The sequence below is a fragment of the Cavia porcellus genome, unplaced genomic scaffold (assembly GCF_034190915.1).
Source record: "Cavia porcellus strain 051 isolate PalLab524CR breed Dunkin Hartley unplaced genomic scaffold, mCavPor4.1 scaffold_26, whole genome shotgun sequence".
Classification (NCBI taxonomy): domain Eukaryota; kingdom Metazoa; phylum Chordata; class Mammalia; order Rodentia; family Caviidae; genus Cavia; species Cavia porcellus.
In genome coordinates this window covers 53,095,767-53,123,173 of record NW_026947509.1, presented here as the reverse complement: position 1 = coordinate 53,123,173, position 27,407 = coordinate 53,095,767, and the positions used below count along the sequence as shown (strand labels likewise).

Here is a 27,407-nt window from a genome sequence, read left to right as displayed (position 1 = left end):
TGCACACCCATGCGCACACCGTCCTACTCGTCCTACTCGGGTGCACGCTTCTCATTTCACGCAGTTTTCCGGGCCAGCTTCTCGCCCCTCTTACGCCCTCCCGGCGTCCCCGGCACTCGGTCCCGCCGCTCATCTGCATGACCCGCCCTTCCTTCCCCGAGGAGGCGTGGCTGCGCCCGCCGACCCCGCCCTCCCGACCGGCTCTGCGCCTGACCGGCGGGGGGCGGGGCGCTGGGAGCCGCTTCCTGCTTGCTGTCCCCGCCCAGTCAGGACAGCCGACCAGACGCCGCGAGACGGGAGGAGGCGGGACGTGGCGGGGGGCGGGGGCGGGCAGGGGGGCCCCGGAGGCGTGCAGAGGGCTCGCCGCGGGAGGGGACGACGTGGGGGGGAGGCTGCGGGGGGGGGGGCGTGGCCAGGCGGCGCCAGCGTGCGGGCCTTCCCGCAGAGAAAGCGGGTGGCGAGACACGTGGCGCCACTAGCGCCGCCAACTGTGTGCTCATCCCGGGCCTCCTTCGTTCCTGGGCCCGGCTGGGGAGCGGGTGAACCGAGCGAGGACGGTCCTCCCCTCCCCGCTCGCGGTGCGCTGACTGACTCAGAGGAGAGAGCCCCTGGGGGTGGGGGTGGGGGTGGGGGTGGGGGTAGGGGGGGCACCGTCTCGACTGCGGGCGTGGAGGCAGAAGATCTGGCTGGATAGAGGCGGCAGGACACCCGGTGGCTGCGGGCGCACGCCCTGGGAAGAAGCCCGAGGTCAAGGCCCCGGGGAAGGGGAAGGCGGGGATGGAGTGTCCCTTGGAGAGGGACACCCTCCGGAGTAGCCCTCCTGCCATCCCTCGGCACTCGGGGGTGGGGGCGGGGGTTCAAGCGGCGGGAGGGTCGGCTCCCAAGTTGGACCCCACTCGGGAAATGGAACGCAAGTTAGGAGACCTTGTCCCACACGAGGATGTTTTTTTTCAGTGTGGCTAACTCAAAAGTGTAAACGTGCCCTTATTGTCCACCCCCCGCTGTGGACCGAAACGCAGAGAGACCAGTCAGTTTTCCAGGGTGACACAGCTAAACTGCATCACGGTCCAGGCCCAGACTTCCACCCAAGCAATCCCTCGAAACCCCCTGGCGTCTCGTGGCTTCAGAGCAGACTGGGGAGCACGGGTCGAGTCGAGTACCAGGAATAAGCGAGAGAGGAGTTAGCATTTTCTTAGGCTTGGAGCACAGTGGCCCTCAGATGGAGTCGGGAAGGCCCCCGACAGCCTGCCCAGTCAAGACCCTCCAGGGACCCCAGGGGGAAACCAAAAATGCGGCAGGTGTCTTTGGGCTGTCTGGGACACACACCGGAGCACTATCCAGACAGGATAGTCGAGGGCGGGCACACGGGCCCTGCAGGGGACACTGCGTGAGCACTGGATAGACCAGATCCTGACAGAAAAGAAAAAGAACCAACACATGGATACATATCCATATCCATCCAGCCAGCCAGCCAGCCAGGCATCCATCCATCCATCCAAATATACATACACTCAGATACACACACACACACACACACACACACACACACACACACACAGCGCTCAGTTCAGCAGCACATATACTAAAATTGGCATGATACAGACATCAGCCAGGCCCCTGCGCAAGTGAAGCGTCCCATAGTTTTAAAAACCAAACCAAAGAACCAACTGAACTATATACAGTCTCCATGTAAGGCGGGGATCGTGTTCTTCTGTGTCTTCCACAAGGGCCCGGGCCCTTCCACAAGCTCCCTCGTGAGTCCCTTCAGAACCCCTAGGCCAAGAGCTCTGGTTAGGTATCCTACTCAGAACACCCTCCCGGCTAGGCTAGTGGAGGCTCCCTTCCCTTTACTGCGTGCACTTTCTTGCCTTTCTCACTGTGGAAGAAACAGGCTCATACCCTGCCTCCTCCTGCGTTGTCCAGTTTCATTCTTTGTCAGCATGGGACAGGGCTCCAGCGCTCCTCTCACTGCAACACCTCTGGAGGGAAAGAGGTCACTTAGGAAGAAGCTACATGGGGAAACGTCAAGCACTCAGGAATGCCTTCAGTGTGCGCCAGAGAGAGCCAGCTCTCATCTGTGACGTCACGTGTACAGTGTTGTGAAGGGCTCCCCTCACCGCAGCCCACCCCCCCTCCCCTCCGCCCACCCTGGGCCTTCCTAATTTCATGGCCGCTTCGCCCCGCTGGCTTTCCCTGCCTACCGGGGAGCGTCTGGCATGGGGATATAGATACGTGGCCACCTCTTCGCACAGGTTCCGGGGTTTGTTTTCCACCTGTTTGGGGTGGGGGTGGGGGTGGGGGTGGGGGTGGGGTGGGGGTGGGGCGAGGGGTTACCAGAAATGGAACTCGGGACCTCACGCTTCTCGGGGAAGGCGCCCCACCACTGAGTTAAATCCCCGGGCCCTGTTTTCCATCGTGATGAGGTTGTTGGATGCTCTCTCCTCAGCGCCAGTGACATACACACTCTGGCACGTACTTTGTGGCGAGTGTGTATGTGCAGAAGAGCTGAGGGGTCAGATGGGACCACGCGTACTGGGTGCTGAGTCCCCTGAGTCCGCGTGCCCTGACCTCCACCTCCACTCCCCCCACCCCCAGCTCTTGATCTCTGCACTGTGTTTACTGGTCCGCCTCCTGCCCATCTGGTTTCCCTGAGCAGGGGCTGTTCTGCAGCGCAGGGCCGAGGGCACCGGTTAGTGGAAAGCAATCTTTGTCCCCCTCTCCCAGGGAACACACATCTTTTCAGGCCGAACTCATCTTTGATCCTCTCTCTGCCTGTGTCTCTGTCTGTCTGTCTGTCTGTTTGTCTGTCTGTCTGTCTGTCCGTCCGTCCGTCCGTCTGTCTGTATCTGTGTCTGTGTGTCTGTGTGTCTGTGTGTCTCTCTGCCCTTTCCATCCGTCTTGCAGGTGAGCCACACCAAGAGCTGACCTGCTTTCCCTTGTTTTCAAACGCGGTGTAATCACTTCCTGTTTTTCCCTTTTCGGGCTTCTAAGCTGGGCCACAGAAGCCCAACAAATGTGTCCACGTGAGCCCAGAGCAGGGTAATCTGCAGCCGCTCTGGCCCTCATCTGGCATCCAGTCCACCACCTCTGTGTCAGGATCCCTGGAGGGCCACAGGCACCTCTCGTGGCCGAAGGCACAGGCCTCCCAGACCCTCGTTCCCTGACCTCCTGGGCTGTCTCGGACCTCGGGGTGGGCCCCCCTGGGATTGCAGGAGGGATGGAAGGGCCGGAGAGTCACCAGGAGGTGCTGTGCCCGGTTGCTAGTCCTCAGTGGTGGTATGTCTGGCAAAGGCGCAGTTGGGGGCAAGCAGCGGGGTGTGGTTGCCCTCACGGTGCCCTAGGGCAGGGGCCGTGAGGGCCCAAGTGGGGGCCCAGTGTCTTTCGGGTCCCGAGACCCGTCAGCCCGAAGAAACCTCATGCCGCAACGCAAGGCCCGGCCCTGCTCCGCTCCGCTCCGCTCCGCTCTGCGGCAGGCTGCTGGACCCTAGGCCTCGGAGCTGCTCCGTGGCCTCCATACCCTTCTCAGAGCAGGGTGCCATGCCTTCTCCCGTCCCCCCACCCCCGGAGGCCGGAGGCCGGAGGCTTCCCCTGGTGCTCTGCATGGGCTTTGGCCGGGAGAGCTGCTTTGCCAGGTCTCAGGAGGACGGCCTCTTCGTCCTCCCCCGAGGGCTGCCTGGGCTCCAGCGAGTCCTCCCGTGCCTCTCAGTCCTCAGCGTCCCCTCTGTTGAGGTGACCGTGTTCCTGGTCTCCGGCCAGTCCGGACGTTGCTGGGGCCCACCTGGACGCAGCCCCAGCCCCAGCCCCAGCCTAGCTACCCTAATCCCCGCCGGCCTCTGGGCCTTTGGCCACTGAGGGCCACTCGCTTTGCCTTGCTGGAGGACCCACTTTCCCTGGCTTCAGCCACTTGTGGTTTTGTGGTCTTTCGGGTGCAGGCGTGTTGGTCGCCCCCTACCTCTGCTGCCTGCTTCTCGCCGCCCCTCCACCCAACCCCGTTTCCCACTTGGCCACCGTGGTGCTCCTGCCCGTCTCACACAGAGCCCTTGCCTCCTCCCTCCACGGGGCTCCCCATGCACCCTCAGCCTCCGGAACCTGCTGCCTCCTCCGCTTCTGCTTTCTTCTTGCTCACCCCCAAATGCAGGCCTCCCCAAGCACCAGGCTCCCGTGCCAAGGCACTTGGCACTGGACGCTTGTGGCCACGCGGACGTTGCGCAGACACCGCCACGTAGCTGCGGCTGAGCCCTTCATCCACTTTCACCCTGCAGCCTCCTGCCGCCTCAGCATGCCCTGCGCTTTACATTAGAGACCCTCAGTCCACGTGCGGGAAGCCAGACTCAATGTGGATCTTCTGGGGAAATAACGTGTCTTTTCATGGGAACGCGCAGGCAGCCACGCTCGACCGCACACGCAGGCACGTATGCACGCACGTATGTATGCACGCACGCACGCAGGCCCGGATGGAGATGGAGACGCAGCCGCAGCAGCACGGGAGAAAACGGAAGGAAAGGAGAGCCCCCGGGAGGGAGTGTTTTGTGCCCGTGACTTCCAGCTGTGGGGACACGGGCCGGCCGGCCGGCCGTGGGGGAGGAAGGAAGGCTTTGGGAGGAGGGAAAGCAGTGTGAAGCCCCCGCCCTCCGGTCCGGTCCGGTCCGGTCCGGTCCGGTCCGTTCTGGTTTGGTTCAGGACTCTGTGGAGGGGGACACGCACACCCACTCCCACACCCACACCCACACCCACACCCAGCAGCAGCCCCCGGGCGCTTTGGCTTCGCCCCTGGGCTCTGCTCCAGGACTTCAGTTTAGGGTAGGGCTTCTGTTGGCTGGAAAGGCTACCCGTGGCGCCCTTTCGCGTCCCCCCACTCCACGCCTTCGGAGCGGTATGTAGGTCGTCTCTCCGTTGGACTCAGGAACTGGGAGTTGAAAAGCGAACTCGTTTCCGAAGCTGTTTTTCCCAAGCCGCTCCTTGATGTCCCGTCCCCACTCCGGGGCCACCTCCTGCAAAGCCCTTTCTGCATCCGCCCTCTCCTCTCCTCGGTAGGTAAGGTCCCGCGGGGACCGGGATGTTCTCGGCTGCCTTCTGCGTGGACGGAGTCCACTCGTCCCCCCCCCCTCCCGTCCTCACTGCACAGCAGGCGCTGTGGTAGACGAAAGACCCCCGAATCATGTAAAACCCTGGTGCCTTGTTAAGGAACCGATGCCACCACCAGCACCAGCACCAGCACCAGCACCAGCACCAGCACCACCACCACCACCACCACCGTGTTCTCCCGGGGAGGCAGCGGCGGTGGTGCAGGGAGCCTCGCCAAGGCGCTCTAGTCACAGGTGAGGCTTTGGGCACCGCGGATGTTTGTGGTGGTTCGCTGCCTGCCGTTCACCCACTGTTATGGTTTGATAACTAGTGGTCAACTTAACGCCAGCTGGATTACATCAGCATGCATTGAGAGAAGATGCTCCACCTGAGAAGGGTTGCCAGGATAAATAAGTGGAGAAGAGAGGTGTGGAGAGGGATGGAGGCGTTATGGAGGCATTGTTAGTTCTCCTACAAGTTGCTGTCTGAGCTGTTGGTTCTCCTGGAGAAGCTTTGGTTTTCACATGGAGCATTGCTTCCTGGCTCCGGAGGGGAAGACATGTGCTGCCTGGTCTCCAGGATGAACTCGTCACGCTGCTTCCTGGCACGTACCCGACCCCGACTGTGCTTGTCGTCGGAGGAGCGAGCTCGGGGCCTCCGTGTCGCTGAGGACAGCTGTGGTTCCATTCAGGACAGCCCCACTCTTTGTTGTGAGTGTGACTTCTCGGCTCCAGCGTGGAACCCTCATCCCACTAGCACAGCTCCTTCATCCTGCTGGCATAGACTTTCTGGCTTCCACCGCTGACCCTTGGGTCTTCCCGGCACGAATCCGTAAAAGAGACTGGCATGAGTCCTTGTGGGCCCTGGACTTCCAGTTGGACTCGTGGAGGCGTTGTCCTGAGCTCTGGGTTTTTATCTGGACTCATGTGGGACATTGCCGTGGGGTTTAGGCTCTTGACTTATATAATCTATGTCGTTGGTGTTGCGGATAGATTTCCTGCATTCTCCTGTGTTAACTTCCGGTGACCATTATAAAAATATTATAAACTCCATGTCCTGATCTGAATTGTTCTCTGTGTACAACCCCTGACTACAACACCCACCATGAACTGTAGCCACGGAAGGCAGCGATCCTACTGCCACCTCACAGAGGAGAGAGCGGCTTGCAGCCTGCCGTGAAAAGTGCTCTTCCCCGCGCCACCCTCACCACCGCCGCCACCACCACCATCCCCTGACCCCCAGGGTGACCCAGCGGGCAACCGTGACCGGCAGCACATCTGGGGTCCTGTGCCCCGCGCACTGGGGGCCACAGTTCTTGGGCGGGAGCGTGGGGTGGGGGAGCGGGTATTAGAGGACGGAAGACTTGAGAACAACATGGGTGTGGCATACGAGCCCAACAGAGGCATTAAAAATCCTAGCGTGAAGCTGAACACGTCTTTCTCCCGGTCTACTCAGGAAGGGCTCGTCTTAAGCCTGTACCTTGGTGAGGGTCTCCAAGAATTCATTCATTTTCCAGGGGTCACTGGACTCCCAATCTGGGCGGAGCTTCAGAGGCCTGAGCTAAGTAACCCGCAAAGACCTCAGGCCCTTTGGCTTTCAAGAGAAGTAAGTGGTCATCGTCCCAACCACTGAATCTCTTTCTCTAGGCCACACAGAGAGTGACAGTGGGTCGAGGTACTTGGGCACTGCATTTAATTCTGTCCGTCCAGAGACTGGCAGGGCGGCGTGCCAGTCCAGGAACTTCACACCCGTGTGTGTGTGTGAAACCTGATAAGGTCTGGGGGTGGGGTGGGGGATCAGCCCAGCTGGCTGTGGCCATCTGGAATCGTGGCCACCAGGATGCCCCCGAGTTATCCTGGTCTATTGCCCCGTCTCACAGCATAGTTTCCCAACAGAGCACACAGAGACAAAAATCATCAGAGCTTTGCATTCCAGGGAGCCCTGCAACATGCCCCGCCACAAGCAGGTGGAGGAGGAGGGGGAGGAGGAGGAGGAGCAGGAGAGGAGGAGGAGGCGAGGGGGACGCAGAGGGGGACGCAGAGGTGGACGCAGGCTGAGACAGAGTGGGGGAGGGGGAGGTAGGGGGAGGGAGTGACTTCTTTTCCCGGGTCTCCCCACCCAGTCTGTTACCAGTGATGCCAGTGCCCTCCAGTCTGCATAGAAAGCCCCACAGGGCAGTGTTTGGGGGGCTTCCGGCTAGTTGAACACAGGGAGGTTTCAGGCGGCCGCTGCTCCCAAAGCAGGCATTCGAGTCCCGCACCCTTCCCTACACAGCTGACCCGGAGCTTCTCTTCCCCGTATCCTTTGTAATATCCTTAGTAATAAACTGGGTAGGTGTCGGTGAAGTGCTGTCCCCCAGGTAGAGTCAGTGTGCCCGCGGTGGGTGGGAACTGGGGCTTCTAGGGTGGTATTCTAGGGTTGCGCAAGGCGCAACCTGTGACACGCAGCTGGCATCTGCAGCCGGGTCTCGGGTCATCCTTGGGCACTTGGCCTCCCAACATGCGGGATCTCCAGGTCGATGGCGTCGCTACTGAACTCGAGGAGAGCCGCTGGTGTCACCGCAGAACTGACAGCTCGGTGTGTCCGTGCCAGGAGAACCTTGCCTGTGTTCGGGTCCCGGAGCTGATGTGTGTTGTGGGACTACAGAAAGAGGAGGCGCGCTTGGGGGAGAGGTTTGTTTCCATGGACCCAGAGCGTCCATCTAATTCCTCCTAGTGGTGGCAGGACTCGGGCTTCTGGACTTGCTCTTGACATATTCCCCTTAGGGTGGACACCCACCCCCACCCCCACCCCAGCCCCAGCCCCAGCCCCAGCCCCAGCCCCAGCCCCAGCCCCAGCCCCAGCCCCAGCCCCAAGATTCGCTCTCTTCCTGCCTGGGACCAAAGCGGGCCTTCTCTCTTCCCTCAGTCTCACGCGGGTTCTTGAGTATCTGCCCCGAACGCTTTGATGTGTGTGGAAGCGGTCCGGTTTCAGGCCAAGTCTGAGTTCAGGTGTCTCCGCTGCAACTGCTAAGGAGTGTGGAGGACCACCTGGAGGACTCTCCTCGAACAAAGAAGAACACTTATCTCCAGGTGGGCTAAAGCAGGCCAGGCCCTGTCTCCACGGGCTGATAAGGACAGAGCCCACCGAGCCATTACCTTTTTGCCTTCCATGGGCTCTAAGCCATGTAAATGGGGCTGGCCGAGGAGGTGCTGACGCGTGATCTTTGAAGCTCGGTGGCGGTCCCTGTTCCCCTGCCCCGTGACCCCCCAATCCAAACGTGGTTGAGCCGGGCGGGAAGCAGAGCCACCGCTCCAGGGCCGTCAACTGGGTTCCAGCCTCGAGGTGAGAGGCTACGGCTTCCCCGGGCATGAAGCTCTACACTACAGGTCAGAGCTGAAGCATCGCCCTCCGAACATGAAATGCTGCCTCAGTTGCCTTACGCAGATGGGTCTTTCTGCACGTTGGAGGGGTGGTTGCAGGTCTCGTGCGTGGCCCAGCTCACAGTACTCACGGCATTCCCGCCATTGTCGCAGTGGTTCATCCTCTAGCCACTGCCTTCTTCACGAATTAATAAAATCCGGGTTAGGCCCTGGGTCGAGGCCTTTGTTCCCGATGACCCTTCACCCTGGCCGGACTTAGGACCCCTCGGCGCGCCCGCACAGCCACCCCTCCCCGCCCCCGCCCCCGCCCCCAAGTATAAATGTGTCTCGGTGTCTTTAATTCTTGCCATGGGTTGCACCGGAAGTTGGTAGATCGGAAATCAACCTGCTAGAATTCCGATAACGTTTCCATGAGGTTACAAACATCAACTCCCCGCACGCTTGACGAAGAGCCCGGGGAAGGGATGTCTGCAAAGAAGGGTGTTTGTGGAAGCAGACATCAGACAGGAATCAGGTGGAGAGCTCTGAAATTCAGTCTCGGCCCTGCCCTACTGGGCCCCCCCACCAAGCCCCGACCCCATTGCTGCAATGTTAGGTGGGGCTGGGGCATCAGGTTAGGCCTCTGAGCCTCAGAGTCATCACCTGGTTGTTTGTTGGTTTGTGTGGTGTGGGTTCGTTGGTTGTTTCCTTTGCTGTTTTCTCAGTATTAGGATCGAACGCAGGGGCTCAGGCGTGCTCTCAAGCACTCTGCCACCGAGCTGCATTCCCAGCCCGTGTGCGCCTGTCCCCGTGGACGGGACGAGCTCTGCTAGCTCCGCCGTGGACACAGCCGAGCTCACTTTCCTTGACTGCGGCGGCAGGCCTTGGTAGACTTGGTTTCATGGGCCCGCCATTGGCTCTGGACTTTGGGGGGCCAGCAAAGAGAGTTCTCAGAGCTAGGTGCTGGAAGGTCTCCTTCGCTGGAAGGAGGTGGGGCTTCGGGAGTTATGAGAGAGTGGGGTGGGGTGGAGTGGGGTGGGGCGGGGCGGGGCGGAGCGCTCCGTGTGGGGGGGGGGGCGGGAGAGAGCTGGTGCAGGGCTGAAACTCCGCCAGACTGAGAGAGGGTGGCGGCAGCATTATCCTTCCCAGGTCTGGTCCTCGAGAATAAACACACACACACACACACACACCCGGCGACCTGTTATGGCAGGTGCGCTCGAGGACCCACAAGGGGACAGTTCGGCAATGTGGGTCCCTCCCTTCTCTACAAAGGCCCAGCTGTAGGCCACGAGCCGCTTTCCTGAAAGCATAGAGTTCTCTGCTGGAATAGGCAGCGGCCCCAAAGACCCTGTGACTGAAACACCCACTGCAGAGGAAATAACATTGTCAAGAACCAATAGCGGGAGCCCCACAGGCACGTCCCGCATCCTAGCGCAGGGAAGGCCATGGGCGGGCGGGCGAGAGGACCGCTGGGGCTTGGAGGCCTGCTTCGGCTAATAGTGAGTGTGAGTCCCCGTCAGGAGGAGGAGGAGGAGGAGGAGGAGGAGGAGGAGGAGGAAGAGGAGGAGGAGGAGGAGGAGGAGGAGGAGGAGGAGGACGACGACGACGACGACGACGACGACGACGACGACGACGATGGCGGCGACGCCAGGAAGGAACAAGAAACATCAACAGACGGGGTCACAGCATGTGGAAGAGCTTCTGCACAGTAGAAGAGGCGACCAACCGTGAAGAAACTGTCCACGCCATGGGAACACGTTTCCTCCCAATATCCTTCAGGCAGATATCCAGAACAGCGCAGGGGTTCCTTTTAGAGTTCCAGGGCCCAAACTGCAACCTCAAGCCCACTCGTTTCGTTTATCGCCAAGTGGTAACCCTGCCACGTGACTCGAGTGCGGAGGATTCAGTTGAGGAAAACCAACTCAGACGCGAGTGAACATCTTTGGTCTTCAAAGGAAGCCACCACCATATCTCCCTCATACACACACGCACAGGCACACTCGCACGCGCGTGCACGCACACACACACTCACACACACACACACACACACACACACACGATCGGTCTGGCCACCAGCGTGGAAGTATGCATATATCAAGAACTCAAAACATGAGGACTCCCCGCAACAGTAGAAAAGACCCGATCGAAACATGGGGATCCTGAAAATAGTAAGATAGGCACGTGAAGGAGGAGGACAAATGCTGGATCCCTGAAAACGTGTTCAGCAGCTCTGGCCGGCAGAGCAAGAGCAATGAAAAGAGTACCGAGTCCACCTCCCTCCAGAAGGGAGGGCTCCCATCCGGCAATCAAAGCACAGCCAGCCAAGGGCGGAGGGTGAGTCTGCAGGGAGAAGTCTGCGGTTCTTCGTGGGTGGGCGGGAAGAAGCTCGAGTGGTAGGGGCACTACGTAGGGAAATCAGTGTGGGGAGGCCTGGAAAGACCAGGGGCAGAAATTCCGCTCCACCCCAGCTATCTGCTTTCTAGGCTCCTTGCCGAAGGAGCCAAGGACATCTCACGTCACAGGGCCTCCTTTCTCGGGAGGAGCACCTGCCCTTGGCGCTCGGGCGCGCCCCGGGTCTCTCCCTCTGATACAACCTGTCTGTCCCCTCTCTTTCCCCCAAAGAGACAGCACCAGCACGGTACAGTGATACACGTGTACCCGTGTTCACGGCAGCACGATTGGCAAGAGCCGAGTCACGGAAAGAGGCCGCGTGTGCACTGGCCGACGACTGACTGGGTGAGGCAAACGTGGTATGTGTGTGTGCACGATGGCGCCACTACGTTGCCACGCAGGATCAACTCGAGGAGCCATCAGCAGGGGAAACCCGGGGGTGCACGCTGCACCATAACAGCGGCAAGTGCGATCCATCCATCCATCCGACACGCAAGCCCAAAGAGCGCGTGGTTCGTCCGATAGTTGAAATGGAAAACTACAAACCAAAAGAGTTTTTGGAAAGACAGGGCATGCAAAACAGGGCAGGGAGCGAGGTCTTGTGCAAAAGTCAAGGAAGGAGACAGGAGACTGCTAGATTGAGGCAGAGAGGTTCGCGAAGGGCCACGCAGAAAGCGGAAGACGCGTGCTGAGGATGGCTTTGGCTTTTGGAACCGTGCTGTCTCCCGTGCGGTGATGTGGTTTTCCACAGAGACACGCAGCCCCGCACGTCCCGGAGAGGAGAGAAGCAGGCGTGAAAGCAGCAAAAGCACAGGCTAGAAAGCATGGCGAGCGTGCAAGGCGCCGCCCCTGCCCGTGAGGATAAGCGTGCAAGGAGAAAGCAGAGCAAGAGAGAAGCAGAGAAACAGAATAGGCCAAGGCAGACCAGGCACCAGGCGGGCGTGAAGCAGGGCCAAAGAGACAGCCAGCGCGCGACTCAACAGCAACGAGCCAGCTACCAGGCAAGGGCTGGTGAAGCAATGCTGCGCTGATGGCTGCTGATGGCGGTGACAGCAGAGCCGACCCTCGCATACAAAGGCGAGCGGACACAAGGGCTTCCTTTTGCACAGGCGGTCGTTTCCCCGGGGAGGGGTGCACCGTTCCTGGAGGTACTGCAATACCAGGTCGATGCGTGGAGTGGACGGAGCAAGCTCCTATTCCATCTCCCAGCTCCAAAAATCCATTTAATATATTGTCCTCGGATAGAGGACGTATCAGATATTAAACTGATAAGAACAGATACTACACTTGATCTTAGCCAAAAGGCCGAGAAGCGATGCCGCCCGGCTCCCCCGCACTTCTTGCCGTCCTCCCGCGCTCCACATTTCACGCCCGGTGACAAAAACAACCCTCACTCCGCCTCTCTCGGCCTCTTGCTCCTGCACACCCATGCGCACACCGTCCTACTCGTCCTACTCGGGTGCACGCTTCTCATTTCACGCAGTTTTCCGGGCCAGCTTCTCGCCCCTCTTACGCCCTCCCGGCGTCCCCGGCACTCGGTCCCGCCGCTCATCTGCATGACCCGCCCTTCCTTCCCCGAGGAGGCGTGGCTGCGCCCGCCGACCCCGCCCTCCCGACCGGCTCTGCGCCTGACCGGCGGGGGGCGGGGCGCTGGGAGCCGCTTCCTGCTTGCTGTCCCCGCCCAGTCAGGACAGCCGACCAGACGCCGCGAGACGGGAGGAGGCGGGACGTGGCGGGGGGCGGGGGCGGGCAGGGGGGCCCCGGAGGCGTGCAGAGGGCTCGCCGCGGGAGGGGACGACGTGGGGGGGAGGCTGCAGGGGGGGGGCGTGGCCAGGCGGCGCCAGCGTGCGGGCCTTCCCGCAGAGAAAGCGGGTGGCGAGACACGTGGCGCCACTAGCGCCGCCAACTGTGTGCTCATCCCGGGCCTCCTTCGTTCCTGGGCCCGGCTGGGGAGCGGGTGAACCGAGCGAGGACGGTCCTCCCCTCCCCGCTCGCGGTGCGCTGACTGACTCAGAGGAGAGAGCCCCTGGGGGTGGGGGTGGGGGTGGGGGTGGGGGTGGGGGGGGCACCGTCTCGACTGCGGGCGTGGAGGCAGAAGATCTGGCTGGATAGAGGCGGCAGGACACCCGGTGGCTGCGGGCGCACGCCCTGGGAAGAAGCCCGAGGTCAAGGCCCCGGGGAAGGGGAAGGCGGGGATGGAGTGTCCCTTGGAGAGGGACACCCTCCGGAGTAGCCCTCCTGCCATCCCTCGGCACTCGGGGGTGGGGGCGGGGGTTCAAGCGGCGGGAGGGTCGGCTCCCAAGTTGGACCCCACTCGGGAAATGGAACGCAAGTTAGGAGACCTTGTCCCACACGAGGATGTTTTTTTTCAGTGTGGCTAACTCAAAAGTGTAAACGTGCCCTTATTGTCCACCCCCCGCTGTGGACCGAAACGCAGAGAGACCAGTCAGTTTTCCAGGGTGACACAGCTAAACTGCATCACGGTCCAGGCCCAGACTTCCACCCAAGCAATCCCTCGAAACCCCCTGGCGTCTCGTGGCTTCAGAGCAGACTGGGGAGCACGGGTCGAGTCGAGTACCAGGAATAAGCGAGAGAGGAGTTAGCATTTTCTTAGGCTTGGAGCACAGTGGCCCTCAGATGGAGTCGGGAAGGCCCCCGACAGCCTGCCCAGTCAAGACCCTCCAGGGACCCCAGGGGGAAACCAAAAATGCGGCAGGTGTCTTTGGGCTGTCTGGGACACACACCGGAGCACTATCCAGACAGGATAGTCGAGGGCGGGCACACGGGCCCTGCAGGGGACACTGCGTGAGCACTGGATAGACCAGATCCTGACAGAAAAGAAAAAGAACCAACACATGGATACATATCCATATCCATCCAGCCAGCCAGCCAGCCAGGCATCCATCCATCCATCCAAATATACATACACTCAGATACACACACACACACACACACACACACACACACACACAGCGCTCAGTTCAGCAGCACATATACTAAAATTGGCATGATACAGACATCAGCCAGGCCCCTGCGCAAGTGAAGCGTCCCATAGTTTTAAAAACCAAACCAAAGAACCAACTGAACTATATACAGTCTCCATGTAAGGCGGGGATCGTGTTCTTCTGTGTCTTCCACAAGGGCCCGGGCCCTTCCACAAGCTCCCTCGTGAGTCCCTTCAGAACCCCTAGGCCAAGAGCTCTGGTTAGGTATCCTACTCAGAACACCCTCCCGGCTAGGCTAGTGGAGGCTCCCTTCCCTTTACTGCGTGCACTTTCTTGCCTTTCTCACTGTGGAAGAAACAGGCTCATACCCTGCCTCCTCCTGCGTTGTCCAGTTTCATTCTTTGTCAGCATGGGACAGGGCTCCAGCGCTCCTCTCACTGCAACACCTCTGGAGGGAAAGAGGTCACTTAGGAAGAAGCTACATGGGGAAACGTCAAGCACTCAGGAATGCCTTCAGTGTGCGCCAGAGAGAGCCAGCTCTCATCTGTGACGTCACGTGTACAGTGTTGTGAAGGGCTCCCCTCACCGCAGCCCACCCCCCCTCCCCTCCGCCCACCCTGGGCCTTCCTAATTTCATGGCCGCTTCGCCCCGCTGGCTTTCCCTGCCTACCGGGGAGCGTCTGGCATGGGGATATAGATACGTGGCCACCTCTTCGCACAGGTTCCGGGGTTTGTTTTCCACCTGTTTGGGGTGGGGGTGGGGGTAGGGGTGGGGGTGGGGTGGGGGTGGGGCGAGGGGTTACCAGAAATGGAACTCGGGACCTCACGCTTCTCGGGGAAGGCGCCCCACCACTGAGTTAAATCCCCGGGCCCTGTTTTCCATCGTGATGAGGTTGTTGGATGCTCTCTCCTCAGCGCCAGTGACATACACACTCTGGCACGTACTTTGTGGCGAGTGTGTATGTGCAGAAGAGCTGAGGGGTCAGATGGGACCACGCGTACTGGGTGCTGAGTCCCCTGAGTCCGCGTGCCCTGACCTCCACCTCCACTCCCCCCACCCCCAGCTCTTGATCTCTGCACTGTGTTTACTGGTCCGCCTCCTGCCCATCTGGTTTCCCTGAGCAGGGGCTGTTCTGCAGCGCAGGGCCGAGGGCACCGGTTAGTGGAAAGCAATCTTTGTCCCCCTCTCCCAGGGAACACACATCTTTTCAGGCCGAACTCATCTTTGATCCTCTCTCTGCCTGTGTCTCTGTCTGTCTGTCTGTCTGTCTGTCTGTCTGTCTGTCCGTCCGTCCGTCTGTCTGTATCTGTGTCTGTGTGTCTGTGTGTCTGTGTGTCTCTCTGCCCTTTCCATCCGTCTTGCAGGTGAGCCACACCAAGAGCTGACCTGCTTTCCCTTGTTTTCAAACGCGGTGAAATCACTTCCTGTTTTTCCCTTTTCGGGCTTCTAAGCTTGGCCACAGAAGCCCAACAAATGTGTCCACGTGAGCCCAGAGCAGGGTAATCTGCAGCCGCTCTGGCCCTCATCTGGCATCCAGTCCACCACCTCTGTGTCAGGATCCCTGGAGGGCCACAGGCACCTCTCGTGGCCGAAGGCACAGGCCTCCCAGACCCTCGTTCCCTGACCTCCTGGGCTGTCTCGGACCTCGGGGTGGGCCCCCCTGGGATTGCAGGAGGGATGGAAGGGCCGGAGAGTCACCAGGAGGTGCTGTGCCCGGTTGCTAGTCCTCAGTGGTGGTATGTCTGGCAAAGGCGCAGTTGGGGGCAAGCAGCGGGGTGTGGTTGCCCTCACGGTGCCCTAGGGCAGGGGCCGTGAGGGCCCAAGTGGGGGCCCAGTGTCTTTCGGGTCCCGAGACCCGTCAGCCCGAAGAAACCTCATGCCGCAACGCAAGGCCCGGCCCTGCTCCGCTCCGCTCCGCTCCGCTCTGCGGCAGGCTGCTGGACCCTAGGCCTCGGAGCTGCTCCGTGGCCTCCATACCCTTCTCAGCGCAGGGTGCCATGCCTTCTCCCGTCCCCCCACCCCCGGAGGCCGGAGGCCGGAGGCTTCCCCTGGTGCTCTGCATGGGCTTTGGCCGGGAGAGCTGCTTTGCCAGGTCTCAGGAGGACGGCCTCTTCGTCCTCCCCCGAGGGCTGCCTGGGCTCCAGCGAGTCCTCCCGTGCCTCTCAGTCCTCAGCGTCCCCTCTGTTGAGGTGACCGTGTTCCTGGTCTCCGGCCAGTCCGGACGTTGCTGGGGCCCACCTGGACGCAGCCCCAGCCCCAGCCCCAGCCTAGCTACCCTAATCCCCGCCGGCCTCTGGGCCTTTGGCCACTGAGGGCCACTCGCTTTGCCTTGCTGGAGGACCCACTTTCCCTGGCTTCAGCCACTTGTGGTTTTGTGGTCTTTCGGGTGCAGGCGTGTTGGTCGCCCCCTACCTCTGCTGCCTGCTTCTCGCCGCCCCTCCACCCAACCCCGTTTCCCACTTGGCCACCGTGGTGCTCCTGCCCGTCTCACACAGAGCCCTTGCCTCCTCCCTCCACGGGGCTCCCCATGCACCCTCAGCCTCCGGAACCTGCTGCCTCCTCCGCTTCTGCTTTCTTCTTGCTCACCCCCAAATGCAGGCCTCCCCAAGCACCAGGCTCCCGTGCCAAGGCACTTGGCACTGGACGCTTGTGGCCACGCGGACGTTGCGCAGACACCGCCACGTAGCTGCGGCTGAGCCCTTCATCCACTTTCACCCTGCAGCCTCCTGCCGCCTCAGCATGCCCTGCGCTTTACATTAGAGACCCTCAGTCCACGTGCGGGAAGCCAGACTCAATGTGGATCTTCTGGGGAAATAACGTGTCTTTTCATGGGAACGCGCAGGCAGCCACGCTCGACCGCACACGCAGGCACGTATGCACGCACGTATGTATGCACGCACGCACGCAGGCCCGGATGGAGATGGAGACGCAGCCGCAGCAGCACGGGAGAAAACGGAAGGAAAGGAGAGCCCCCGGGAGGGAGTGTTTTGTGCCCGTGACTTCCAGCTGTGGGGACACGGGCCGGCCGGCCGGCCGTGGGGGAGGAAGGAAGGCTTTGGGAGGAGGGAAAGCAGTGTGAAGCCCCCGCCCTCCGGTCCGGTCCGGTCCGGTCCGGTCCGGTCCGTTCTGGTTTGGTTCAGGACTCTGTGGAGGGGGACACGCACACCCACTCCCACACCCACACCCACACCCACACCCAGCGGCAGCCCCCGGGCGCTTTGGCTTCGCCCCTGGGCTCTGCTCCAGGACTTCAGTTTAGGGTAGGGCTTCTGTTGGCTGGAAAGGCTACCCGTGGCGCCCTTTCGCGTCCCCCCACTCCACGCCTTCGGAGCGGTATGTAGGTCGTCTCTCCGTTGGACTCAGGAACTGGGAGTTGAAAAGCGAACTCGTTTCCGAAGCTGTTTTTCCCAAGCCGCTCCTTGATGTCCCGTCCCCACTCCGGGGCCGCCTCCTGCAAAGCCCTTTCTGCATCCGCCCTCTCCTCTCCTCGGTAGGTAAGGTCCCGCGGGGACCGGGATGTTCTCGGCTGCCTTCTGCGTGGACGGAGTCCACTCGTCCCCCCCCCCTCCCGTCCTCACTGCACAGCAGGCGCTGTGGTAGACGAAAGACCCCCGAATCATGTAAAACCCTGGTGCCTTGTTAAGGAACCGATGCCACCACCAGCACCAGCACCAGCACCAGCACCACCACCACCACCACCACCGTGTTCTCCCGGGGAGGCAGCGGCGGTGGTGCAGGGAGCCTCGCCAAGGCGCTCTAGTCACAGGTGAGGCTTTGGGCACCGCGGATGTTTGTGGTGGTTCGCTGCCTGCCGTTCACCCACTGTTATGGTTTGATAACTAGTGGTCAACTTAACGCCAGCTGGATTACATCAGCATGCATTGAGAGAAGATGCTCCACCTGAGAAGGGTTGCCAGGATAAATAAGTGGAGAAGAGAGGTGTGGAGAGGGATGGAGGCGTTATGGAGGCATTGTTAGTTCTCCTACAAGTTGCTGTCTGAGCTGTTGGTTCTCCTGGAGAAGCTTTGGTTTTCACATGGAGCATTGCTTCCTGGCTCCGGAGGGGAAGACATGTGCTGCCTGGTCTCCAGGATGAACTCGTCACGCTGCTTCCTGGCACGTACCCGACCCCGACTGTGCTTGTCGTCGGAGGAGCGAGCTCGGGGCCTCCGTGTCGCTGAGGACAGCTGTGGTTCCATTCAGGACAGCCCCACTCTTTGTTGTGAGTGTGACTTCTCGGCTCCAGCGTGGAACCCTCATCCCACTAGCACAGCTCCTTCATCCTGCTGGCATAGACTTTCTGGCTTCCACCGCTGACCCTTGGGTCTTCCCGGCACGAATCCGTAAAAGAGACTGGCATGAGTCCTTGTGGGCCCTGGACTTCCAGTTGGACTCGTGGAGGCGTTGTCCTGAGCTCTGGGTTTTTATCTGGACTCATGTGGGACATTGCCGTGGGGTTTAGGCTCTTGACTTATATAATCTATGTCGTTGGTGTTGCGGATAGATTTCCTGCATTCTCCTGTGTTAACTTCCGGTGACCATTATAAAAATATTATAAACTCCATGTCCTGATCTGAATTGTTCTCTGTGTACAACCCCTGACTACAACACCCACCATGAACTGTAGCCACGGAAGGCAGCGATCCTACTGCCACCTCACAGAGGAGAGAGCGGCTTGCAGCCTGCCGTGAAAAGTGCTCTTCCCCGCGCCACCCTCACCACCGCCGCCACCACCACCATCCCCTGACCCCCAGGGTGACCCAGCGGGCAACCGTGACCGGCAGCACATCTGGGGTCCTGTGCCCCGCGCACTGGGGGCCACAGTTCTTGGGCGGGAGCGTGGGGTGGGGGAGCGGGTATTAGAGGACGGAAGACTTGAGAACAACATGGGTGTGGCATACGAGCCCAACAGAGGCATTAAAAATCCTAGCGTGAAGCTGAACACGTCTTTCTCCCGGTCTACTCAGGAAGGGCTCGTCTTAAGCCTGTACCTTGGTGAGGGTCTCCAAGAATTCATTCATTTTCCAGGGGTCACTGGACTCCCAATCTGGGCGGAGCTTCAGAGGCCTGAGCTAAGTAACCCGCAAAGACCTCAGGCCCTTTGGCTTTCAAGAGAAGTAAGTGGTCATCGTCCCAACCACTGAATCTCTTTCTCTAGGCCACACAGAGAGTGACAGTGGGTCGAGGTACTTGGGCACTGCATTTAATTCTGTCCGTCCAGAGACTGGCAGGGCGGCGTGCCAGTCCAGGAACTTCACACCCGTGTGTGTGTGTGTGTGTGTGTGTGTGTGTGTGTGTGTGAAACCTGATAAGGTCTGGGGGTGGGGTGGGGGATCAGCCCAGCTGGCTGTGGCCATCTGGAATCGTGGCCACCAGGATGCCCCCGAGTTATCCTGGTCTATTGCCCCGTCTCACAGCATAGTTTCCCAACAGAGCACACAGAGACAAAAATCATCAGAGCTTTGCATTCCAGGGAGCCCTGCAACATGCCCCGCCACAAGCAGGTGGAGGAGGAGGGGGAGGAGGAGGAGGAGCAGGAGAGGAGGAGGAGGCGAGGGGGACGCAGAGGGGGACGCAGAGGTGGACGCAGGCTGAGACAGAGTGGGGGAGGGGGAGGTAGGGGGAGGGAGTGACTTCTTTTCCCGGGTCTCCCCACCCAGTCTGTTACCAGTGATGCCAGTGCCCTCCAGTCTGCATAGAAAGCCCCACAGGGCAGTGTTTGGGGGGCTTCCGGCTAGTTGAACACAGGGAGGTTTCAGGCGGCCGCTGCTCCCAAAGCAGGCATTCGAGTCCCGCACCCTTCCCTACACAGCTGACCCGGAGCTTCTCTTCCCCGTATCCTTTGTAATATCCTTAGTAATAAACTGGGTAGGTGTCGGTGAAGTGCTGTCCCCCAGGTAGAGTCAGTGTGCCCGCGGTGGGTGGGAACTGGGGCTTCTAGGGTGGTATTCTAGGGTTGCGCAAGGCGCAACCTGTGACACGCAGCTGGCATCTGCAGCCGGGTCTCGGGTCATCCTTGGGCACTTGGCCTCCCAACATGCGGGATCTCCAGGTCGATGGCGTCGCTACTGAACTCGAGGAGAGCCGCTGGTGTCACCGCAGAACTGACAGCTCGGTGTGTCCGTGCCAGGAGAACCTTGCCTGTGTTCGGGTCCCGGAGCTGATGTGTGTTGTGGGACTACAGAAAGAGGAGGCGCGCTTGGGGGAGAGGTTTGTTTCCATGGACCCAGAGCGTCCATCTAATTCCTCCTAGTGGTGGCAGGACTCGGGCTTCTGGACTTGCTCTTGACATATTCCCCTTAGGGTGGACACCCACCCCCACCCCCACCCCAGCCCCAGCCCCAGCCCCAGCCCCAGCCCCAGCCCCAGCCCCAGCCCCAAGATTCGCTCTCTTCCTGCCTGGGACCAAAGCGGGCCTTCTCTCTTCCCTCAGTCTCACGCGGGTTCTTGAGTATCTGCCCCGAACGCTTTGATGTGTGTGGAAGCGGTCCGGTTTCAGGCCAAGTCTGAGTTCAGGTGTCTCCGCTGCAACTGCTAAGGAGTGTGGAGGACCACCTGGAGGACTCTCCTCGAACAAAGAAGAACACTTATCTCCAGGTGGGCTAAAGCAGGCCAGGCCCTGTCTCCACGGGCTGATAAGGACAGAGCCCACCGAGCCATTACCTTTTTGCCTTCCATGGGCTCTAAGCCATGTAAATGGGGCTGGCCGAGGAGGTGCTGACGCGTGATCTTTGAAGCTCGGTGGCGGTCCCTGTTCCCCTGCCCCGTGACCCCCCAATCCAAACGTGGTTGAGCCGGGCGGGAAGCAGAGCCACCGCTCCAGGGCCGTCAACTGGGTTCCAGCCTCGAGGTGAGAGGCTACGGCTTCCCCGGGCATGAAGCTCTACACTACAGGTCAGAGCTGAAGCATCGCCCTCCGAACATGAAATGCTGCCTCAGTTGCCTTACGCAGATGGGTCTTTCTGCACGTTGGAGGGGTGGTTGCAGGTCTCGTGCGTGGCCCAGCTCACAGTACTCACGGCATTCCCGCCATTGTCGCAGTGGTTCATCCTCTAGCCACTGCCTTCTTCACGAATTAATAAAATCCGGGTTAGGCCCTGGGTCGAGGCCTTTGTTCCCGATGACCCTTCACCCTGGCCGGACTTAGGACCCCTCGGCGCGCCCGCACAGCCACCCCTCCCCGCCCCCGCCCCCGCCCCCAAGTATAAATGTGTCTCGGTGTCTTTAATTCTTGCCATGGGTTGCACCGGAAGTTGGTAGATCGGAAATCAACCTGCTAGAATTCCGATAACGTTTCCATGAGGTTACAAACATCAACTCCCCGCACGCTTGACGAAGAGCCCGGGGAAGGGATGTCTGCAAAGAAGGGTGTTTGTGGAAGCAGACATCAGACAGGAATCAGGTGGAGAGCTCTGAAATTCAGTCTCGGCCCTGCCCTACTGGGCCCCCCCACCAAGCCCCGACCCCATTGCTGCAATGTTAGGTGGGGCTGGGGCATCAGGTTAGGCCTCTGAGCCTCAGAGTCATCACCTGGTTGTTTGTTGGTTTGTGTGGTGTGGGTTCGTTGGTTGTTTCCTTTGCTGTTTTCTCAGTATTAGGATCGAACGCAGGGGCTCAGGCGTGCTCTCAAGCACTCTGCCACCGAGCTGCATTCCCAGCCCGTGTGCGCCTGTCCCCGTGGACGGGACGAGCTCTGCTAGCTCCGCCGTGGACACAGCCGAGCTCACTTTCCTTGACTGCGGCGGCAGGCCTTGGTAGACTTGGTTTCATGGGCCCGCCATTGGCTCTGGACTTTGGGGGGCCAGCAAAGAGAGTTCTCAGAGCTAGGTGCTGGAAGGTCTCCTTCGCTGGAAGGAGGTGGGGCTTCGGGAGTTATGAGAGAGTGGGGTGGGGTGGAGTGGGGTGGGGCGGGGCGGGGCGGAGCGCTCGGGGTGGGGGGGGCGGGAGAGAGCTGGTGCAGGGCTGAAACTCCGCCAGACTGAGAGAGGGTGGCGGCAGCATTATCCTTCCCAGGTCTGGTCCTCGAGAATAAACACACACACACACACACACACCCGGCGACCTGTTATGGCAGGTGCGCTCGAGGACCCACAAGGGGACAGTTCGGCAATGTGGGTCCCTCCCTTCTCTACAAAGGCCCAGCTGTAGGCCACGAGCCGCTTTCCTGAAAGCATAGAGTTCTCTGCTGGAATAGGCAGCGGCCCCAAAGACCCTGTGACTGAAACACCCACTGCAGAGGAAATAACATTGTCAAGAACCAATAGCGGGAGCCCCACAGGCACGTCCCGCATCCTAGCACAGGGAAGGCCATGGGCGGGCGGGCGAGAGGACCGCTGGGGCTTGGAGGCCTGCTTCGGCTAATAGTGAGTGTGAGTCCCCGTCAGGAGGAGGAGGAGGAGGAGGAGGAGGAGGAGGAGGAGGAGGAGGAGGAGGAGGAGGAGGAGGAGGAAGAGGAGGAGGAGGAGGAGGAGGACGACGACGACGACGACGACGACGACGACGACGACGACGACGATGGCGGCGACGCCAGGAAGGAACAAGAAACATCAACAGACGGGGTCACAGCATGTGGAAGAGCTTCTGCACAGTAGAAGAGGCGACCAACCGTGAAGAAACTGTCCACGCCATGGGAACACGTTTCCTCCCAATATCCTTCAGGCAGATATCCAGAACAGCGCAGGGGTTCCTTTTAGAGTTCCAGGGCCCAAACTGCAACCTCAAGCCCACTCGTTTCGTTTATCGCCAAGTGGTAACCCTGCCACGTGACTCGAGTGCGGAGGATTCAGTTGAGGAAAACCAACTCAGACGCGAGTGAACATCTTTGGTCTTCAAAGGAAGCCACCACCATATCTCCCTCATACACACACGCACAGGCACACTCGCACGCGCGTGCACGCACACACACACTCACACACACACACACACACACACACACACACACACGATCGGTCTGGCCACCAGCGTGGAAGTATGCATATATCAAGAACTCAAAACATGAGGACTCCCCGCAACAGTAGAAAAGACCCGATCGAAACATGGGGATCCTGAAAATAGTAAGATAGGCACGTGAAGGAGGAGGACAAATGCTGGATCCCTGAAAACGTGTTCAGCAGCTCTGGCCGGCAGAGCAAGAGCAATGAAAAGAGTACCGAGTCCACCTCCCTCCAGAAGGGAGGGCTCCCATCCGGCAATCAAAGCACAGCCAGCCAAGGGCGGAGGGTGAGTCTGCAGGGAGAAGTCTGCGGTTCTTCGTGGGTGGGCGGGAAGAAGCTCGAGTGGTAGGGGCACTACGTAGGGAAATCAGTGTGGGGAGGCCTGGAAAGACCAGGGGCAGAAATTCCGCTCCACCCCAGCTATCTGCTTTCTAGGCTCCTTGCCGAAGGAGCCAAGGACATCTCACGTCACAGGGCCTCCTTTCTCGGGAGGAGCACCTGCCCTTGGCGCTCGGGCGCGCCCCGGGTCTCTCCCTCTGATACAACCTGTCTGTCCCCTCTCTTTCCCCCAAAGAGACAGCACCAGCACGGTACAGTGATACACGTGTACCCGTGTTCACGGCAGCACGATTGGCAAGAGCCGAGTCACGGAAAGAGGCCGCGTGTGCACTGGCCGACGACTGACTGGGTGAGGCAAACGTGGTATGTGTGTGTGCACGATGGCGCCACTACGTTGCCACGCAGGATCAACTCGAGGAGCCATCAGCAGGGGAAACCCGGGGGTGCACGCTGCACCATAACAGCGGCAAGTGCGATCCATCCATCCATCCGACACGCAAGCCCAAAGAGCGCGTGGTTCGTCCGATAGTTGAAATGGAAAACTACAAACCAAAAGAGTTTTTGGAAAGACAGGGCATGCAAAACAGGGCAGGGAGCGAGGTCTTGTGCAAAAGTCAAGGAAGGAGACAGGAGACTGCTAGATTGAGGCAGAGAGGTTCGCGAAGGGCCACGCAGAAAGCGGAAGACGCGTGCTGAGGATGGCTTTGGCTTTTGGAACCGTGCTGTCTCCCGTGCGGTGATGTGGTTTTCCACAGAGACACGCAGCCCCGCACGTCCCGGAGAGGAGAGAAGCAGGCGTGAAAGCAGCAAAAGCACAGGCTAGAAAGCATGGCGAGCGTGCAAGGCGCCGCCCCTGCCCGTGAGGATAAGCGTGCAAGGAGAAAGCAGAGCAAGAGAGAAGCAGAGAAACAGAATAGGCCAAGGCAGACCAGGCGCCAGGCGGGCGTGAAGCAGGGCCAAAGAGACAGCCAGCGCGCGACTCAACAGCAACGAGCCAGCTACCAGGCAAGGGCTGGTGAAGCAATGCTGCGCTGATGGCTGCTGATGGCGGTGACAGCAGAGCCGACCCTCGCATACAAAGGCGAGCGGACACAAGGGCTTCCTTTTGCACAGGCGGTCGTTTCCCCGGGGAGGGGTGCACCGTTCCTGGAGGTACTGCAATACCAGGTCGATGCGTGGAGTGGACGGAGCAAGCTCCTATTCCATCTCCCAGCTCCAAAAATCCATTTAATATATTGTCCTCGGGTAGAGGACGTATCAGATATTAAACTGATAAGAACAGATACTACACTTGATCTTAGCCAAAAGGCCGAGAAGCGATGCCGCCCGGCTCCCCCGCACTTCTTGCCGTCCTCCCGCGCTCCACATTTCACGCCCGGTGACAAAAACAACCCTCACTCCGCCTCTCTCGGCCTCTTGCTCCTGCACACCCATGCGCACACCGTCCTACTCGTCCTACTCGGGTGCACGCTTCTCATTTCACGCAGTTTTCCGGGCCAGCTTCTCGCCCCTCTTACGCCCTCCCGGCGTCGCCGGCACTCGGTCCCGCCGCTCATCTGCATGACCCGCCCTTCCTTCCCCGAGGAGGCGTCGCTGCGCCCGCCGACCCCGCCCTCCCGACCGGCTCTGCGCCTGACCGGCGGGGGGCGGGGCGCTGGGAGCCGCTTCCTGCTTGCTGTCCCCGCCCAGTCAGGACAGCCGACCAGACGCCGCGAGACGGGAGGAGGCGGGACGTGGCGGGGGGCGGGGGCGGGCAGGGGGGCCCCGGAGGCGTGCAGAGGGCTCGCCGCGGGAGGGGACGACGTGGGGGGGAGGCTGCGGGGGGGGGGGGCGTGGCCAGGCGGCGCCAGCGTGCGGGCCTTCCCGCAGAGAAAGCGGGTGGCGAGACACGTGGCGCCACTAGCGCCGCCAACTGTGTGCTCATCCCGGGCCTCCTTCGTTCCTGGGCCCGGCTGGGGAGCGGGTGAACCGAGCGAGGACGGTCCTCCCCTCCCCGCTCGCGGTGCGCTGACTGACTCAGAGGAGAGAGCCCCTGGGGGTGGGGGTGGGGGTGGGGGTGGGGGTGGGGGGGGCACCGTCTCGACTGCGGGCGTGGAGGCAGAAGATCTGGCTGGATAGAGGCGGCAGGACACCCGGTGGCTGCGGGCGCACGCCCTGGGAAGAAGCCCGAGGTCAAGGCCCCGGGGAAGGGGAAGGCGGGGATGGAGTGTCCCTTGGAGAGGGACACCCTCCGGAGTAGCCCTCCTGCCATCCCTCGGCACTCGGGGGTGGGGGCGGGGGTTCAAGCGGCGGGAGGGTCGGCTCCCAAGTTGGACCCCACTCGGGAAATGGAACGCAAGTTAGGAGACCTTGTCCCACACGAGGATGTTTTTTTTCAGTGTGGCTAACTCAAAAGTGTAAACGTGCCCTTATTGTCCACCCCCCGCTGTGGACCGAAACGCAGAGAGACCAGTCAGTTTTCCAGGGTGACACAGCTAAACTGCATCACGGTCCAGGCCCAGACTTCCACCCAAGCAATCCCTCGAAACCCCCTGGCGTCTCGTGGCTTCAGAGCAGACTGGGGAGCACGGGTCGAGTCGAGTACCAGGAATAAGCGAGAGAGGAGTTAGCATTTTCTTAGGCTTGGAGCACAGTGGCCCTCAGATGGAGTCGGGAAGGCCCCCGACAGCCTGCCCAGTCAAGACCCTCCAGGGACCCCAGGGGGAAACCAAAAATGCGGCAGGTGTCTTTGGGCTGTCTGGGACACACACCGGAGCACTATCCAGACAGGATAGTCGAGGGCGGGCACACGGGCCCTGCAGGGGACACTGCGTGAGCACTGGATAGACCAGATCCTGACAGAAAAGAAAAAGAACCAACACATGGATACATATCCATATCCATCCAGCCAGCCAGCCAGCCAGGCATCCATCCATCCATCCAAATATACATACACTCAGATACACACACACACACACACACACACACACACACACACAGCGCTCAGTTCAGCAGCACATATACTAAAATTGGCATGATACAGACATCAGCCAGGCCCCTGCGCAAGTGAAGCGTCCCATAGTTTTAAAAACCAAACCAAAGAACCAACTGAACTATATACAGTCTCCATGTAAGGCGGGGATCGTGTTCTTCTGTGTCTTCCACAAGGGCCCGGGCCCTTCCACAAGCTCCCTCGTGAGTCCCTTCAGAACCCCTAGGCCAAGAGCTCTGGTTAGGTATCCTACTCAGAACACCCTCCCGGCTAGGCTAGTGGAGGCTCCCTTCCCTTTACTGCGTGCACTTTCTTGCCTTTCTCACTGTGGAAGAAACAGGCTCATACCCTGCCTCCTCCTGCGTTGTCCAGTTTCATTCTTTGTCAGCATGGGACAGGGCTCCAGCGCTCCTCTCACTGCAACACCTCTGGAGGGAAAGAGGTCACTTAGGAAGAAGCTACATGGGGAAACGTCAAGCACTCAGGAATGCCTTCAGTGTGCGCCAGAGAGAGCCAGCTCTCATCTGTGACGTCACGTGTACAGTGTTGTGAAGGGCTCCCCTCACCGCAGCCCACCCCCCCTCCCCTCCGCCCACCCTGGGCCTTCCTAATTTCATGGCCGCTTCGCCCCGCTGGCTTTCCCTGCCTACCGGGGAGCGTCTGGCATGGGGATATAGATACGTGGCCACCTCTTCGCACAGGTTCCGGGGTTTGTTTTCCACCTGTTTGGGGTGGGGGTGGGGGTAGGGGTGGGGGTGGGGTGGGGGTGGGGCGAGGGGTTACCAGAAATGGAACTCGGGACCTCACGCTTCTCGGGGAAGGCGCCCCACCACTGAGTTAAATCCCCGGGCCCTGTTTTCCATCGTGATGAGGTTGTTGGATGCTCTCTCCTCAGCGCCAGTGACATACACACTCTGGCACGTACTTTGTGGCGAGTGTGTATGTGCAGAAGAGCTGAGGGGTCAGATGGGACCACGCGTACTGGGTGCTGAGTCCCCTGAGTCCGCGTGCCCTGACCTCCACCTCCACTCCCCCCACCCCCAGCTCTTGATCTCTGCACTGTGTTTACTGGTCCGCCTCCTGCCCATCTGGTTTCCCTGAGCAGGGGCTGTTCTGCAGCGCAGGGCCGAGGGCACCGGTTAGTGGAAAGCAATCTTTGTCCCCCTCTCCCAGGGAACACACATCTTTTCAGGCCGAACTCATCTTTGATCCTCTCTCTGCCTGTGTCTCTGTCTGTCTGTCTGTCTGTCTGTCTGTCTGTCTGTCCGTCCGTCCGTCTGTATCTGTGTCTGTGTGTCTGTGTGTCTGTGTGTCTCTCTGCCCTTTCCATCCGTCTTGCAGGTGAGCCACACCAAGAGCTGACCTGCTTTCCCTTGTTTTCAAACGCGGTGAAATCACTTCCTGTTTTTCCCTTTTCGGGCT

The 27,407-nt window shown here is 60.4% G+C and overlaps 5 long non-coding RNA genes and 2 other non-coding genes across 13 annotated transcripts in view; 3 read left to right on the top strand and 4 right to left on the bottom strand.

Moving 5' to 3' along the window:
* Window positions 1-568: 568 nt before the first annotated feature.
* On the bottom strand, window positions 569-4,247 carry LOC134473325 (uncharacterized). The gene is made up of 3 exons (XR_010043549.1): window positions 4,127-4,247; window positions 2,202-2,273; window positions 569-1,979 (listed from the first exon to the last, which is right to left on the bottom strand). It is a non-coding gene; the product is annotated as an uncharacterized LOC134473325 (long non-coding RNA).
* Window positions 2,311-6,116, top strand: LOC134473324 (uncharacterized). Of its 3 annotated transcripts, none has more exons than XR_010043547.1 (3): window positions 2,311-2,689; window positions 2,905-5,318; window positions 5,396-6,116. It is a non-coding gene; the product is annotated as an uncharacterized LOC134473324 (long non-coding RNA). The 3 variants fall into 3 exon arrangements; XR_010043546.1 differs by having other exon boundaries at window positions 2,311-5,030; window positions 5,185-5,318; XR_010043545.1 differs by having other exon boundaries at window positions 2,311-5,318.
* A 5,806-nt stretch (window positions 6,117-11,922) lies between these two features.
* On the bottom strand, window positions 11,923-12,113 carry LOC134473376 (U2 spliceosomal RNA). Its single transcript, XR_010043628.1, has one exon. It is a non-coding gene; the product is annotated as a U2 spliceosomal RNA (small nuclear RNA).
* Window positions 12,114-12,860: 747 nt separating this feature from the next.
* On the bottom strand, window positions 12,861-16,449 carry LOC134473323 (uncharacterized). The gene is made up of 3 exons (XR_010043544.1): window positions 16,329-16,449; window positions 14,412-14,483; window positions 12,861-14,189 (listed from the first exon to the last, which is right to left on the bottom strand). It is a non-coding gene; the product is annotated as an uncharacterized LOC134473323 (long non-coding RNA).
* Window positions 14,521-18,306, top strand: LOC134473322 (uncharacterized). Of its 2 annotated transcripts, XR_010043543.1 has the most exons (4): window positions 14,521-14,899; window positions 15,107-17,232; window positions 17,387-17,508; window positions 17,586-18,306. It is a non-coding gene; the product is annotated as an uncharacterized LOC134473322 (long non-coding RNA). The 2 variants fall into 2 exon arrangements; XR_010043542.1 differs by having other exon boundaries at window positions 14,521-17,232.
* Window positions 18,307-24,144: 5,838 nt separating this feature from the next.
* Window positions 24,145-24,335, bottom strand: LOC134473383 (U2 spliceosomal RNA). The gene has a single exon (XR_010043635.1). It is a non-coding gene; the product is annotated as a U2 spliceosomal RNA (small nuclear RNA).
* A 506-nt stretch (window positions 24,336-24,841) lies between these two features.
* LOC134473321 (uncharacterized) overlaps window positions 24,842-27,407 on the top strand; it is a 5,691-nt gene continuing 3,125 nt past the window's right edge. The window contains exons 1-2 of one of the 4 annotated variants that reach the window (XR_010043538.1): window positions 26,765-27,123; window positions 27,327-27,407. The exon at window positions 27,327-27,407 is cut by the window's right edge and continues 2,327 nt beyond it. This is a non-coding gene — a long non-coding RNA (uncharacterized LOC134473321). Of the gene's footprint in view, window positions 25,017-26,764 lie in introns of those variants that run through there. The other 3 variants (XR_010043539.1, XR_010043541.1, XR_010043537.1) reach the window with 3 other exon arrangements.